The following is a 15345-nucleotide window of genomic DNA, read 5'->3' as shown; positions in this document are numbered from 1 at the left end:
AAGGCCAACGCAAATCCTCACGGCAATGAGATGACAGCTCCCTGTGTTCAGAATGGCTATAAGGAACAAAACAGGAAACAACAAGTGTCAGAGAGAAGGTGGAGAGAAGGTAAGAGTCCTGCACCTCTGGTGGGAGTGCAAACCGGTGAGGGGACTAGGCATAGCCATGTGACATTGCCTCAGAAATTTCCAAATACATCTACCATATGATCGAGCGATTCCTCTCCAGCGTGTTTATCCAAAGAACTGTGAAACACTAATGCACACAGATCCGTGCCCCACTGTGTTCACCACAGCCTTACTCCCGATGTCCAAGACTTGGAAGCCGCCCTGGTGCCCATCAAAGGACCAATGGAGAAGGAAGTTGGGCTATATCCACACAAAGGCAAAACACTCAGCTGTAAGAAAGAGTGCAGTCCAGCGATTTGTGACAGCAGAATCACTCCTGAGGGTGGGAGGGGAACTGAAACAAGCCCAAGGGAGAAATCAAATACCATCGCATCTCACTTACAAGCAGAAGATTAAAATAAGGACCAACAAACAGGTAGAACGTGATATGGGATTGGTGGTTCCCAGAGGGAACGGGTGGCAGTGGACGGTGGGAGAAAGAGTTGATTAGGCACAAGTGTGGGGTGTGGGCCTGTAATTAGGCTTACTGTCGGGAAGAAGATGTAGCATACACAGAAGTCTAAATCTATGAGGATGTAAATCTGAAAGCTATAGGATTTTCTAATGCTAGGTTATGGAAATCAATTCACCTAAAATCAAAACTCCATAAAGGCAAGCAGGTTTAAGGGATAAAGTTTGCAGGCTGAAAGAGTTTAGAGATTATGAACTTCAAAGGATTGATAATCACCTCTAAATGCTTAATGATGCAACATAAAGGTAGACCATTGCAAAGAGATGAAGAGGACACTACCAACAGAACATGACCCGTGCTAAACTCCTGAGCCAACTGAAAATGCTGCTGTCCACGGTGTTACTGCTAATTACCTTTACGAATAATCAATGCAGACCAACATCTTCCCAAGTTCAAGCCAAAGGTTGGTCCAAAAGTCCAATTCAGGGCCAGCCCTCTGGTGTAGTGGGTAAGTGTCCGTATTCCACTTGGGCGGCCTGGGACTGTCAGGCTAGCATCTCAGGTGCAGATCCGATTAGGAGCATTAGGAAATATAGATTTCAAGGTTTGGTGACGACAGAGATCATGAAGAAGTAGAAATTGTGAGGATACCTTATGAATACACACCAGGAAATGAACCATGAGAATATTACAATCTATGAAGACATCAGGTACACTTCCCCAAATGATGAAGGAAGGAAAACATCTGACCTGCCAAGGTGGAAACACCAGACTGCTATGAGTTGACATGATCATTGCTCATCAGAGGATTGCTTGGGTAACTTCAGCTTCACAGGGACTCCAGGACTTTCTGTGGGGAAAGTCCACACATTTGGCCACATCCACAAAAGATAAGAGATAAATCCCAGGACTATCTTAAAGGAAAGAAACCACTGTCTAGAAGGAATGTAGTAGATCTTTCAAGGTTTGAGGAGAAAGTTGGAAACCGACAAGAAGTCCAGAAAAAGGAAAACTATCACACCTGGAAAGGGGGAGTCGTCAGACTGGTATGAGATGGCTCTGAAACACTGTGTGCATGGAGGTTGTCAGGACAACTTAGAATTCTGAGTGTGTTTATGACATCACGGTGACCATGTCACCAAAGTTGGCCATAGGTTTCCAGCTCTAGGATTGGCCTGGGCTAGGATATTCAAGTGTGAGGTACACAGAAACAGCTTTTCCAAACTCAAACCGGGCACAGAAACTTGAAGACATCAAAGAGACGCTAATTCAAGGGATGAGAAAGTAATCATTGGGAAGAAGACACAATAGAGGGTCAAGTACTCAGAGGACAACATTGTCATCTATGGAAGTCTGCGGAGGCCATGCTGATTCAAGCTGGAAATGTGTTCTGAAAAACGAGGCCGGACCCGGGGCTTATCAGACCTACGTTGTCCTTCTGCCTTACCCATAATACAAAGTCAAGACTGATCAATTGAGGACATTGAAGAGAAGAATTGAGGCCTCCTTTCCTAGGCCCCTAGCATTCTTGAAGAGAATTCTCACTTTCCACAGCTCTCAAGTCATGGGGGCCCACTGGGTAATGCCAATATGTCACAAGAGAGCTCATTGATGCCTTGAAGGAATGGACCCCTGCCATGCATGGGTATGTCTCTTGGTTTGGAAGGGCTCTAGAAGTGTGCTGAAAAGTACCCTTTTGCAGAGGGCTTCCATCCTTTGTGAAGGCTGGCCTCCCAGGTTACAGGGCTCAGTGGGATCAGTGAGATTCTCTCCCCATATCTCTTACCGTACAAGGAGTATTGATAATGTGTTTCAAAACCACACGTAGAGAGGATGGCAGAAAATTAGAACATTACCATTATACTTAAAGAAAAATAAACATGCCACAGCTGAGGATGTAAATCAAACAAATAACAAACCCTGTAGAAATAAAGTAAGCCAGTATCTAGACGTAATCTAGTGGAAAGTTCAAGGATCAGTGGTCAAGCTCGAAACTTCCCAAATCCAGAAAAGGGACAGAAGGTCTCTCACCTGCAGAGAGAAATTCATCAGATTCATCTAATTTGTGTCGAAACCATTGGGCCCGTGAAGGTGGTTACCAGGATAACCTTGAACCTGGAGTTTATCATCTCACAATGTCAAACGAACCAAGATGACCACGTGTAGTCAGTGCTCAGTTGGACCTAGGCTGGGATAGCAAAGATACCCTCAAGTGAACGATGAAAATTCCAGGACAACACCCAACAATCACGAAAGGACTCACACCTTGGCCTACAGAACATATGGTGATTAAAGAAATACAAAATTCCTAAAATGGAGTGAAGGAGAACGCACTGATAAGCATGTCAAAGCACAAGCCCATAAAGAACATGATGATTAGAACATTGAAAAGCAAACAGGGTCCCATAAAATGGAAGGCCAACAGAAATCACATCTCAATAATCCACAGTGAAAGATGTCAGTCTTTAGACAGCCTCTGCTTGAACGATTGAAAGTCCGGGAAAGTCACGACCCCAAAAACTGCAGGGAAGGTCTAACCTGGCCTAACTGGGAAGGGTGAGTTATGAGACTGCTCCACGCATGCTCTGAAACCCTGTGTCCACCAAGCTAGACTGCACAGAGGAGACACGATTCTGAAAAATCCTCTGACATCACAGTGGGCCACAGAAACAACCTGGCCTCATTTACACAGGGCCAGAGTTGGGTTCAAGTAGCATATTCAAGTCACATTCCACTCAACCGCAGGTTGCCAATGGAGCACGAAAGGGTCCAGACAGTGGGCCAGCGGTGAAGTCCACGTGTTCTGGGTTGGCAGGCCAGGGTCGGCCACGTGGAATCCTGGGGGTGAGCCTCCTCAACGCTCGTCCAGCCATTCTGGGTCAGGCGTGCGAGGCAGTGTAGAGGCAAATGGGAAGCGATGTTAGACAGTGCCACTCTTCCTCAGCAAAGAGAGCAGCACAGCCAGCAGATTTGAGCACAGCCATAAACTTCTGCCAAACAAAACCAATTAAAAGTTGCAAAGAATAGAAAAGCTAAACCTCAAAAAAAACCCATGCCAGTGAGAAGAAAATGATATCTGCGAATAACCTTGGACAAACAGGAGAAAGTGATGGAAACCAAAAACTAGCAAAGTTTTGGGGAAAGAAATTCCACAAGACACAAGGAAACGCAAGGCTATTCCGTGCCCTTGGAATGGAACAACGGACACACTTGAAACGTCCATACGGCATAAAGCTGACAAATAAAAATGGGAAGCAATTGGATATATTGGACTACATGAGGAAGCCATTTGGTGTAAACCTAATTCGGCCTGATTTTGTTTTTTCCAAAAGGGCCTGACTATGGCTATTTAGCATGCATTGCATATCTGCTTAGACATTTCCTATGGCCCTTGAGATAAAGGTGCAACTTCCCCCCACATTAGCATTTCTTTAGGGAGAAGCATTTCTCCCTAGGCTAGGAACTGATTGCTGCACTCACCTTTGACCACCCAGCTCACCTGTGACCAGTCAGCTGGTGACAACAGACTGCCACCCTACTGTGTTCACTGAGACAGAAGACCTACCTGCTATTTCCATCAATCGCTGTGCCAACAGAGCAGTCTCGCAACTATTGTAAATGGGACATTTCAATCCTATGTGAAACATCCTCTATGAGGGGAATACAACCAGTCTGTGCACCCCACTTCTCTGATGCTCTTTCTTCCTTTGGGTAGAAAGGCCCTGGGTTATAATCCTCAGATTGAAGCTCAGAATAAGCTCACCCAAAGTTTCATTTACAGATTGGTTACAGATTACTTTTGCCAACAAAGCAATGTCTGGATTCCATGCAGTCCCAGTCAAAGTTGCAGCAATCTTTCCCACAGAAATAGAAGAGAGAATCCTAAAGTTTCTATCCAGCAACTAAGGACACTGAATAGCAAAAGGAATCCTGGGGAAAACAAACAAAGCAGCAATTATCACACTTTCTTACTGCTACATATAGGACGAAGAGCTAGGTACCAAAACAGCACAGCCTGGCCTGCAAAGGAGGCACACAGATGCATGGAACAGAATCGAGAGCCCAGAAATCAACTCACACACCTATGGACATCTCATTTTCGACCAGGGAGCCAAGAGGAGAAAGCGGAGAAAACAGACTCTAGACAGGAAATGGTGCTGGAAAGACTGCACGGCCAAATGTAACACAATGAGAGTAGACCGTGATGGTATACCAGGCACACACACCACCTCGAAATGGATTAAGGCCTTGAATGGAAGACTTGAAACCGTGACATTTCGAGGAGAAAACGCAGGCAGCTTGCTCTTTGCCATCTGGCTTGGCTGCCTATTTGGAAGAAGCATGTGTGACTGGGCAAGGGCAACAAAAGAAACAAGAAACAAGCGGGACTCCATCCAATGCAGAAGCTTCTGCCCAGCCAACGACACCATGGACTCAGTGCAAAGACGTCACAACAACTGCGAAAGCAGGTTTGCAAACCACACATCAGAGAAGGAGTGAATAGCCAAAAGATCCAATGAAGTCATATGTCTCCTCAGGAGAAAAAACAACGAGCCAAATAAATCCTGGGCAAAAGATGGAAACAGACATTTCTCCCAGGAAGATAGATGGCCCACAGGCTGTATGAAAACATGCTCATCATCATTAAGTCTCTGCTCAATGCAAATACGAACGGCACTGAGATAGCTCACAGTGGTCAAAATGGCTATAAGGATGAAGACAGGAACCAACAAGTTTCAGAGAGGAGGTGGAGAGAAGGCAAGCCTCCTGCACTGGTGGTGGGAGTGTAAACCGGTGCAGCCACTACCCGAAGTGGTGTGGAATTGCCTCAGAATATTCAGAATCCATCTACCACATGATCCAGGTATTCCTCTGTGGCATATATATCCAAACAACTTGGAAACGCTAATGCACAGAGATCCATGCACCGCTGTACTCACCACAACCTTACTCCCGATATCGAAGACAGGGAAGCCTCCCTGGTGCCCATCAAGGGACGAATGGACAAGAAAGATGGGCTATAGCCACACAATGGCATAGCACTCAGCTGCAGGAAAGATGCCTTCCAGCCATTTGTGACCAACAGAATGGCTCCTGAGGGTTTTAGGGGAATGGAAACAAGCCCCAGAGGGAAGGTCAAATACCATAGGGTCTCACTTACAAGGAGAAGAGGAAAAAAAGGACCAAGAAACAGGTAGAACGTGACATGGGATTTGTGGTTCCCAGAGCGAAAGGTGGCGGGGCCCAGAGGGAGAAATACTTGATTTGACACAAGTGTGTGGTGAGGGCCTGTAATTAGGCTTACGGTGGTGAAGATGATGTAACGTACACAGAAGTCTAAATCTATGAGGATGTAGATCTGAAACGTATAGGATGTTATAATGCTGGGTTATGGCAAACAATTCACGTAAAATCAAAACTCCCAAAAGACGTTCAAGCAGACTCTTTGTAAACACTGACTTCATTCACTGTGGAGTATTCAGGTGTGGTTTCTGTTTGCCTTCCATTTTCTGGGAGCTTGTTTTCTTTCCTTAGTCTAATCGTAGTGGTCTTTCTGATCTATCTCCCTTCGATATGCTTATCAGTGGGTTCTCCTTCATTCTAGGTTAGGAATTCTGTATTTTTTTAATCACCATATGTTCTGTAGGCCGACGTGTAGGTGCTTTGGTGATTGTTGGATGTTGTCTTTGAATTTCCATCTGTCAGTTGAAGGAATCTTTGCTATCCTAGCTTACGTCCAACTGAGAACTGAGGACATGTGTCCATCTTGGTTCATTTGACATTGTGAGATGAGAAACTCCAGGTTAGACGTTGTCCTGGAAATCACCTTCACGGACACAATGGTTCCGAGACAAATTCGATGAGTCTGATGAATTCCTCTCTCCAGGTGAGAAATCCTTCCGTCTCTTTCCCTGGATTTGGGAAGTTTCGACGTTCAGCCCTGAACCTTGAACGCTCCCCTAGATTACATCTAGATACTGGCTTACTTTATTTCTACAGAGTCTGTTACTGTTTGATTGACATCCTCAGCTCTGGCATGTGTATTTTTCTTTAAATATCATGGTAATGTTCTAGTTTTCAGTCAATCTCCTTCCATATGGTGTCAAAACACAGAATCAGTACTCCTTCTACGGCAAGAGATGGGGGAGTTAATTTCATTGGAGCCCAACTGAGCACTGTAGCCTGGGAGGGCAGCCTTCACACAGGAATGAAGCCCTCTGGAAAAGGGTGCTTTTCAGCACACTTCTAGAGCCCTTCCAAACCAAGCCACATACCCCAAGCATGACAGGCGTCCATGCCTTCAAGGCTTCAAAGAGATCTCTTGGGAAACCTTAGCATGTAACCAGTGGGCCCCCGTGAGGCCAGAGCTATGCAAAGGTAGGGTTCTCTTCAAAGGATGTTAGGGGCCTATGAAAGGAGTCCTCGATTCTTCTCTTCAACGTCCCCAAGAGATCATTCTGTACTTTGGATTATGAGTAAGGCAGAAGGACAACGTAGGTCTGATAAGCCCCAAGTCTGGCCTCTTGTTTCAAATCAAGTTCCAAGATTGAATCTGCACGACCTCACCATCTACTTGAGTAGGTGACAATGTTCTCCTCTCTGTGCTTGTCCATCTATTATCGCTTGTTCCCAATGATTCCTTTCTTCTCCCTTGAATCAGAGTCTGTTTGATCCTTTCAAGTTTTTGTTTGGAAAAGCTGTTTCTGGGTATCTCTCACTTGAGTGTCCTAGACTAGGCCAATCCTCGGACTGTAAACATGCGGCCATCTTGGGTGACATGTTCACCGTGATGTCATAAACACCCTCAGATTCTAAGTTGTCCTGACAACCTCAATGCACACAGTGTTTCAGAGCCGTCTCATCCCAATCTGACTAGTCCCCCTTTCCAGGTAGGATAGTTTTCCTTGCTCTGGATTTCTTATCGGTTTCTAACTTTCTCCAAGGACTTGAAGGGTCTACTACATTCCCTCTAGACACCGGTTTCTTTCCTTTAAGCTTATCCCGGGTTTTATCTCTTATCTTTTGTGGATATGGCCGAATGGGTGGACTTTCCCCAGAGAACGTCCGGGAGGCCCTCTCATGTTGAAGTTGCCCAGGCATTCCCCTGATGCACACTGATCGTGTGATCTCTTAGCAGTCTGACAATTCCACCTTGGCAGGTCACATGTTTTCCTTCCTTCATCATTTGGGGAAGTGTACCTGATGCGTTCATAGATTGTAATATTCTCGTGGATCCTTTTCTGGTGTGTACTCATAAGGTCTCCTCACAATTTCTACTTCTTTATGATCTCTGTGACCACCAGACCTTGAAATCTGTATTTTCTATGCTAGTAATCTGATCCGCACACACGATGCTAGCCGGTGAAGCCCGGGCCGCCCAAGCGGATGTGGGCACTTACCTGCTACACCACAGCCAGGCCCCAAATTGGGCTTTTGGACCAACCTTTGGCCTGAATTTGGGAAGATGTTGGCCTGCTTCGATCATTCGTGAAGGGAAGCAGTAGTAACATCAGGGACGGTAGCATTTTCCATTGATTCATGATTTGGCTCGGACCATGTTCTCTTGGTAGTATTCCTCTTCATCTCTTTGCAAAGTTCTACTTTTCTGTATCATCATTAAGCATTTGGAGGCGATTGCTAATCCTTGGATGTTCATCTTCTCGAATCTCTTTCAGCCTCCAAAGCTTTAGGCCGTAAATCTGCACCCGTTTTCGGAGTTTTGATTTTATGTGAATTGATATCCGTAACCCTGCATTCTAACATCCTATAGCTTTCAAATCTACATGCTCATAGATTTAGACTTCTGTGTAGGCTACATCATCTTCACCACCGTAAGCCTAATTACAGGCCCTCACCACACACTTGTGCCTAATCAACTCTTTGTCCCTCCGTCCCCCGCACCCCTTTCCCTCTGGGAACTGCCAATCCTATGTCACGTGCTACCTGCTTGTTGGTCCATTTTTCCTCTTCTCCTTGTATGTGAGATCCTGTGGTATTTGACCTTACCCCAGGGCTTGTTTCAGTTCCCCTGATACCCTCAGGAGCCATTCAGCTGGTCACAAATGGCTGTACTGCATCTGTTCTTACAGCTGAGTGCTATGCCATTGTGTGGCTATAGCCCATCTTCCTTCTCCATTCGTCCCTTGATGGGCATCAAGGAGGCTTCCAAGTGTTGCATATGGCGAGTAAGGCTGTGGGGAATACAGTGATGCACGGATCTCTGAGCATTAGTGTTTCCAAGATGTTTGGATATATACACCACAGAGGAATACCTGGATCATACTGTAGATGGATTCTGAAAATTCTGAGGCAATTCCACACTAGTGTGCGTATTGGCTGCACTGGTTTACACTCCCACCACCAGTGCAGGAGGCTTGCCTTCTCTCCACCTCCTCTCTGAAACTTGTTGGTTCCTGTCTTCATCCTTATAGCCATTCTGACCGCTGTGAGCTGCTATCTCAGTGCCGTTAGTATTTGCATTGAGCAGAGACTTAATGTTGATGAGCATGTTTTCATACAGCCTGTTGGCCATCTTTCTATCTTCCTGGGAGAAATGTCTGTTTCCATCTTTTGCCCTGGTTTGATGGGCTCGCTGTTTATTTTCCTGTGAAGACGTATGAGTTCATTGGATCTTATGGCTGTTCACCCCTTCTCTGATGTGTGGTTTGCAAACATCTGCTGTCAGTTGTTGCACAGTCTTCGCAGTCAGTCGATGGTGTCGTTGGCTGGGCAGAAGCTTCTGCGTTGGATGGAGTCCCGCTTGCTTCTTGTTTCCTTTGTTTCCCTTGCCCGGTCACACATGCTTCTTCCAAACAGGTGGCTAAGCCAGATGGCAAAGAGCAAGCTGCCTGCGTTTGCTCCTAGAAGCTGCACGTTTTCAAGTCTTCTGTTCAAGGCTTTAATCCATTTCGAGGTGGTGTGTGTCCCTGGTGTAACATCACGGTCTACTCTCACTGTGTTCCATGTGGCTGTGCTGTCTTCCCAGCACCATTTCTTGTCGAGACTCTCCTTTCTCTGCTGTCTCCTCTTGGCTCCCTGGTCGAAAATGGGCTGTCCATATGTGTGTCAGTTGACCTCTGGGCTCTCGATTCTGTTCCATGGGTCTGTGTGCCTCTTTTGGGCGCCAGGCTGTGCTGTTTCCGTACCTAGCACTTAGTCCTATATCTGGAAATCAGAAAGTGTGATGCCTGCTGCTTTGTCCGTTTTCCTCAGTATTCCTTTGGCTATTCAGTGTCCTTTGTTGCTGGATAGAAACTCTAGGATTCTCTCTTCCATTTCTGTGGGAAATAGTGCTGCGACTTTGACTGGGACTGCATGGAATCCAGAGATGGCTTTATGCGGTATGGACGCTTCAAGTGTGTTAGTTCTTCCATTCGAAGAACACGGAATAGCCTTCCATTTCCTTGTGTCTTCCGAAGTTTCTTCCCCAGAAATTTTGCTGGATTTCGGTTTCCATAGCTTTCTCCTGTTTGGCCAAGGTTATTGCTAGATATCTTTTACTTCTTACTGGCATGCTTTCTTTTTTGAGGTTCAATTTTTCAATTCTTTGCAACTTTCGATTGGCTTTGTTTTGGCAGAAGTTTACGGCTGCGCTCACATCTGCGGGCCATGCTGCTGTATTTGCTGTGGAAGAGTGGAGCTGTCTAATGTCGCTTCCCATCTACCTCTACACTACCTCACACATCTGCCCCAGAATGGCTGGACGAGCCGTGAGGATGCTCACCCGCAGGATTAAATGTGGCCGAAGCCAGGCTGCCGAACAAGAATGCGTGGACTTCACCACTTCCCCACTGGCCGGCCCCTTTCGTGTTCCATTGGCAACCTGCAGTTGAGTGGGACGTGACTTGGATATGCTACTTGAGCCCACCTCTGGCCCTGTGTAGATGAGGCCAGCTTCTTTTTCTGGCCCTCTGTGATGTCGGAGGATTTGTCAGAATCGTGTGTCTGCTGTCCTGTCTAGCTTCGTGGATGCAGGCTTTCAGAGCCCGCGTGGAGCAGTCCAATAACTCACCCTTCCCAGTTAGTCCAGGTTTGACCTTCGCTGCAGTTTTTGGCGTTGTGACTTTCTCGGACTTTCAAACGTCCAGTCAGAGTCTGTCTAATGACTGAAGTCTTTCACTGTGGATTATTCAGATGTGATTTCTATTGGCCTTCCATTTTCAGGGATTTTTTTCTCTTTTCCAAAGTCTAATCGTTACGGTCTTTCTGACCTATCTCTCTTCGATATGCTTATCAGTCCGTTCTCCTTCATTGCAAGCTATGACTTTTGTATTTCTGTAATCACCATATGTTCTGTATGCCGAGGTCTGAGTCTTTTCGTGATTGTTGCGTGTTGTCTTGGAATTTCCATCGGTCACCTGTAGGAAACTGCTATCCTGGCCGAGGTGACACTGAGCCCTGAGAACACGTGGTCATCTTGGTTGCTTTGACATTCTGAGATCAGAAACTCCAGATTCGAGGTTGTGCTGGCAACCGCCTTCACGGACATTATTTTTCCGAGACATATTAGAGAAATCCGATGAACTCCGCTCCAGGTAAGATACTTTTCTGTCTCATTTCTGGATTTGGGAAGTTTCGAACTTTACTCCCAATCATTGAGTGTTCCACTAGATTACGTCTAGATACTGGCTTACTATATTTCTATAGAGTGTTTTACTTGTTCGATTTACATCCTCAGCTCTGGCATGTTTATTTTTCTATAAACATAATTGTAATGTTCTAATTTTGAGCCAACCTCCTTACATATGCTGTCAATACACGATATTAATAATCATTCTACTTCAAGAGATACGGGGAGAGAATTTCATTGAAGCCAAACCAAGCATACTAGCCTGGTAGGGCAGCCCTCACAAAGCAATGAAGCCGTCTGGAATAGGGTGTTTCTCAGCACAATTCTGGAGCCCTGTCAAACAATGGGACATACATGAAGCATGACGGGGGTCCATTCCTTCAAGGGTTCAAAGAGATATCTTGTGACACATTAGCATGTACCCTTTGGAGCTCCGTAATGCCAGAGCTATGGAAAGTGATACTTCTCTTCAATGAATGCTAGGGGCATAGGAAAGGAAGCATCAATCATTGTCTACCGTGTCCTCAGGAGATCATTCTTAATTTTGGATTATGATTAAGGCAGAAGGACAATGTAGGTTTGATAAGCCCCAAGTCCAGCCTCTGGTTTCAAATCAAGTTTCAAGCTTGCATCAGCATGGCCTCCCCATACACTTGAGTAGATTACAATGTTCTCCACTCAGCGCTTGTCCCCCTATTATTGCTTCCTCACAATGACTTCTTTCTTACCCCTTTAATCAGTGTGTATTCTCTCTCTTCAAGTTTCAGTGCCTGGTTTCTGTTTTTAAATTCTCTTCTGGGTATCTCTAACTTGAGTATCGTGGCCTAGAACAATCCTCAGACTATAACCATGAGGCCATCTTGGGTGACATGTTCACTGTGATGTCATAAACTCCCTCAAACTTCTAAGTTCTCCCAGCATCTTCTATGCACATGACTACTCTCCCTTTCCAGCTTGAATAGTTTTCCATTTCCTGGATTTCTTGTGGGTTTCTAACTTTACCCTTGAACTTTTAAATGTCTACTACATTCTCTCTAGACATGGTTTCTTTACTTTAAGTTTATCCTGGGTTTTATCTGTTACATTTTGTGAATATGGCCGAATGTGTAGACTTTCCCCAGTGAAAGTCCTGGAGTCCATCCAAAGCTGAAGTTGCCCACTCAAGCCTCTGATGTGCAATGATTGTGTCATCTCATGCAGTCCACCAATTCTAACTATGCAGGTCACATCACTTCCTTCAGTCTGTATTTAGGGAAGTGTACCAGATGTGTCATAGATTGCAATATTTTCATGTTTCTTTCCTATTGCCTATCTCTAACATATGCTCACAATTTCGACTTCTTTGTGATCTCTGTACACACCATATCATGAAATCTATCTTTCCCAACGTTACTAATCTGATCAGCACTAGTGATGCGAATCCATGAATCCCAGGCCACCCAATAGGAATGTGGGCACTTACACTCCTGAACACATGGCTGGCCCTGAATTTTACTTGTGGACCAATATTTTTCCTGAACTTGGGAAGAAGATGGCCTGCTGTGATTATTCGTGAATGTAATTACTCGTAACATCATAGACGGTAACATTTTCCCTTGGTTCATCTGTTTAGCATGGAACACATTCTCTTCATAGTATTCCCCATAATCTATTTGCAATGGTCTACTTTCTGTAGCATCATTAAGCATTTGGAGGAGATTCACAGTCCTTGGAAGTTCATCTTCTCTAATCTCTTTCAGCCTCAAATCCTTTATGCCCCAAATCAGCACGCCTTTTTGGATTTTTTCATTCCCTCTGGGAATCACCAATCCAAAGTGAAGGCTGACATCCAAAGCTAGAATGCTCACTTTGGCACCAGTGAAATTCTCTCCCATCTCTGGCCGTAGAAGATTATTGACTATGTGTTTCGACAGCATATGTGAGGAAGTTGGCTGAAAATTAGAACATTACACTTATATTTAATGAAAAATAAACATGCCAGAGCTTAGGGTGTAAATCAAACAACTTACAAACCCTACAGAAATAAAGTAAAGCAGTATCTAGATGTAATCTACTAGAAGGACCATGGATCCGGGGTCAAGTTCCAGCCTTCCCAAATGTAGAAAAGAGACATAAAAATATCTTACCTGGAGACAGGAATACATCACATTTCTCTAATTTGTCTCAGAAACATTATGCCCATAAGGTGGTTGCCTGGACAACCTAGAATTTGGAGTTTCTGATCTCAGAATGTCAAACCAACCAAGATGACCTCGTGTTCTCAGTGCTCAGTTGGACCAAGGCTAGGATAGCAGAGATTCCTTCAAGTGAACGATGGAAATTCAAAGGCAATGCCCAACAATCATGAAAACACTCACACATCAGCCTAGAGAACATATGGTGATTAAAGAAACACAAAATTCATAACTTGGAATGAAGGAGAATGGACTGATAAGCGTATCTATGGGAGATAGCTGAAAAAGACAATGACGATTGATGTGGATTAAGGCTGCCCCAGCTCGAAAAGCCCAAGGTTACCTGGCCTACAAGTCAAAGCATATGACCCGGTGAATCTTTTTTGGTATGAATTAGAGGTGCCCCAGTGAGAGAAGCCCAGGCGATGCTCACCTACATGCCTATCTATATGGCCAAATTCGTATCTAATGTTATACGACCATACAATAACCAGACTCCATCTGTACTGAAGTCATTTAATGGCTTTTTACATCATCTTTTCTTTTTCCAGTAAAAATGTCACGTACCCATGCCTTATAAAATTTGCCCTTACCCTCAACTCAGGGCAGAAGCAGGACATCTGACTGCCCATGGCTCCTTTCCCCATGCAGCAGCAGCAGCTATTCACTGCCCATGGGTCCAGCTCCCATGCCTGCAGCTGTTCACTACCCATAGGTCCTGTCCCCATGAAGCAACTCTTTACTCCCCATGGGTCCCGTCCCTATCTTATCCTGTACCATTCTCTAAATAAAAGCACCTCTGCCAGGCCTTGAGAGACCAAGAAATCTTTCTTCCGACTCATCAGCTCGCTGACCCACCATCATATATTGTGGCCCCCCTACCGGGAACTTGCTTCATGGGTTTCTGAGCTCAACTTCTGGTAAGTGCCCTTTTCTTCCTTGTGCCTCTCTCTGTTTCGAGGATGAATCTAAATTCACTTCTCCATCAGGAACTGTCTTGGATAGCTGTAAGAATCCACGTTTGCTGCCCATGGCTACTCTATGGGGCAAATCATGGCATTCAGCTTGAAGAGAATCAGTACCTTAAGCCTAAGGGCGATGTAGAGTGAATTACTCCATTCCTTCCTGACTCTATCTCTAATATACAAATTTCCGGTGGGCACGGGTCGGCCACTTAAGTCATTAGGATGTTCGGCAATCTGCAAGACTCCCCTGTAAGGTTTCTTTTCCTAAGGTTGGATTGGGATACCTCCCATGGCACCTGACCATGCTCTGAACTGTGTGAATGTCCCAATTGGGACTCCAGTTCAAGGAAAGTACCAAAGTCTAACCTTTGGTTGCGTATGCGAAGCCCTTCTCGGAGAATGCCTCCAACACGCAATTGGGTAGAATGTCCCCCAGAGTGGCGGAAAATGCCTCACTAATTTTCTCCATCCTGTTCTCTCTTGAACTTCTCCCTTTCTATTGGGGACCATTCACCAGGCACCTATTACTGCCAGGCAGAATAGGAAGGATGTTCACCAGGCACCTGTAACTTCCAGGCATACCAGGGAAGATATGCAATGGATGCAATGCTGGGGGACACCCCCATCACCCCTTGTTATAGGAACCCCTCAGTAGGAATGACAGGTAGGATGCTGCCCCAGGTTCAGGGGGGATTTTCAAGGTAATGGACCTGTCTCTTTCATCTTTCTTAGAGTTGCAATGGCGATTTTCATCTCCTTTTGAGCTTTGCAACAGGCAAGCAAAGAAATCTGTCAACAGTCATGGCCTCCACCCCTGGGAGCCCAAACTTGGCATTTCTGGGCCTGATCACCCCGGAAAGCCCAAGTAGGGTGCCCCTTCTTGGGGTTGACTCATTGAGTGTTTTAGTCACCTACTGAGTTGGCTATGAGGGTAGCAGACCTGTGATTTATTCTGTGAACTGTCATGCTACAGTAGTGTGCCCCAGCACGGGAACTGTTGAGTGAGTCTTCTCTTGATAACCCTCTTTGAGCGGCCATGAGGGTGAGGTCTGATGT

This window comes from Equus asinus, chromosome 28, assembly GCF_041296235.1.
Source record: "Equus asinus isolate D_3611 breed Donkey chromosome 28, EquAss-T2T_v2, whole genome shotgun sequence".
NCBI lineage: Eukaryota > Metazoa > Chordata > Mammalia > Perissodactyla > Equidae > Equus > Equus asinus.
The sequence above is the reverse complement of the archived record's forward strand: the minus strand, read 5'-3'. Positions refer to the sequence as shown.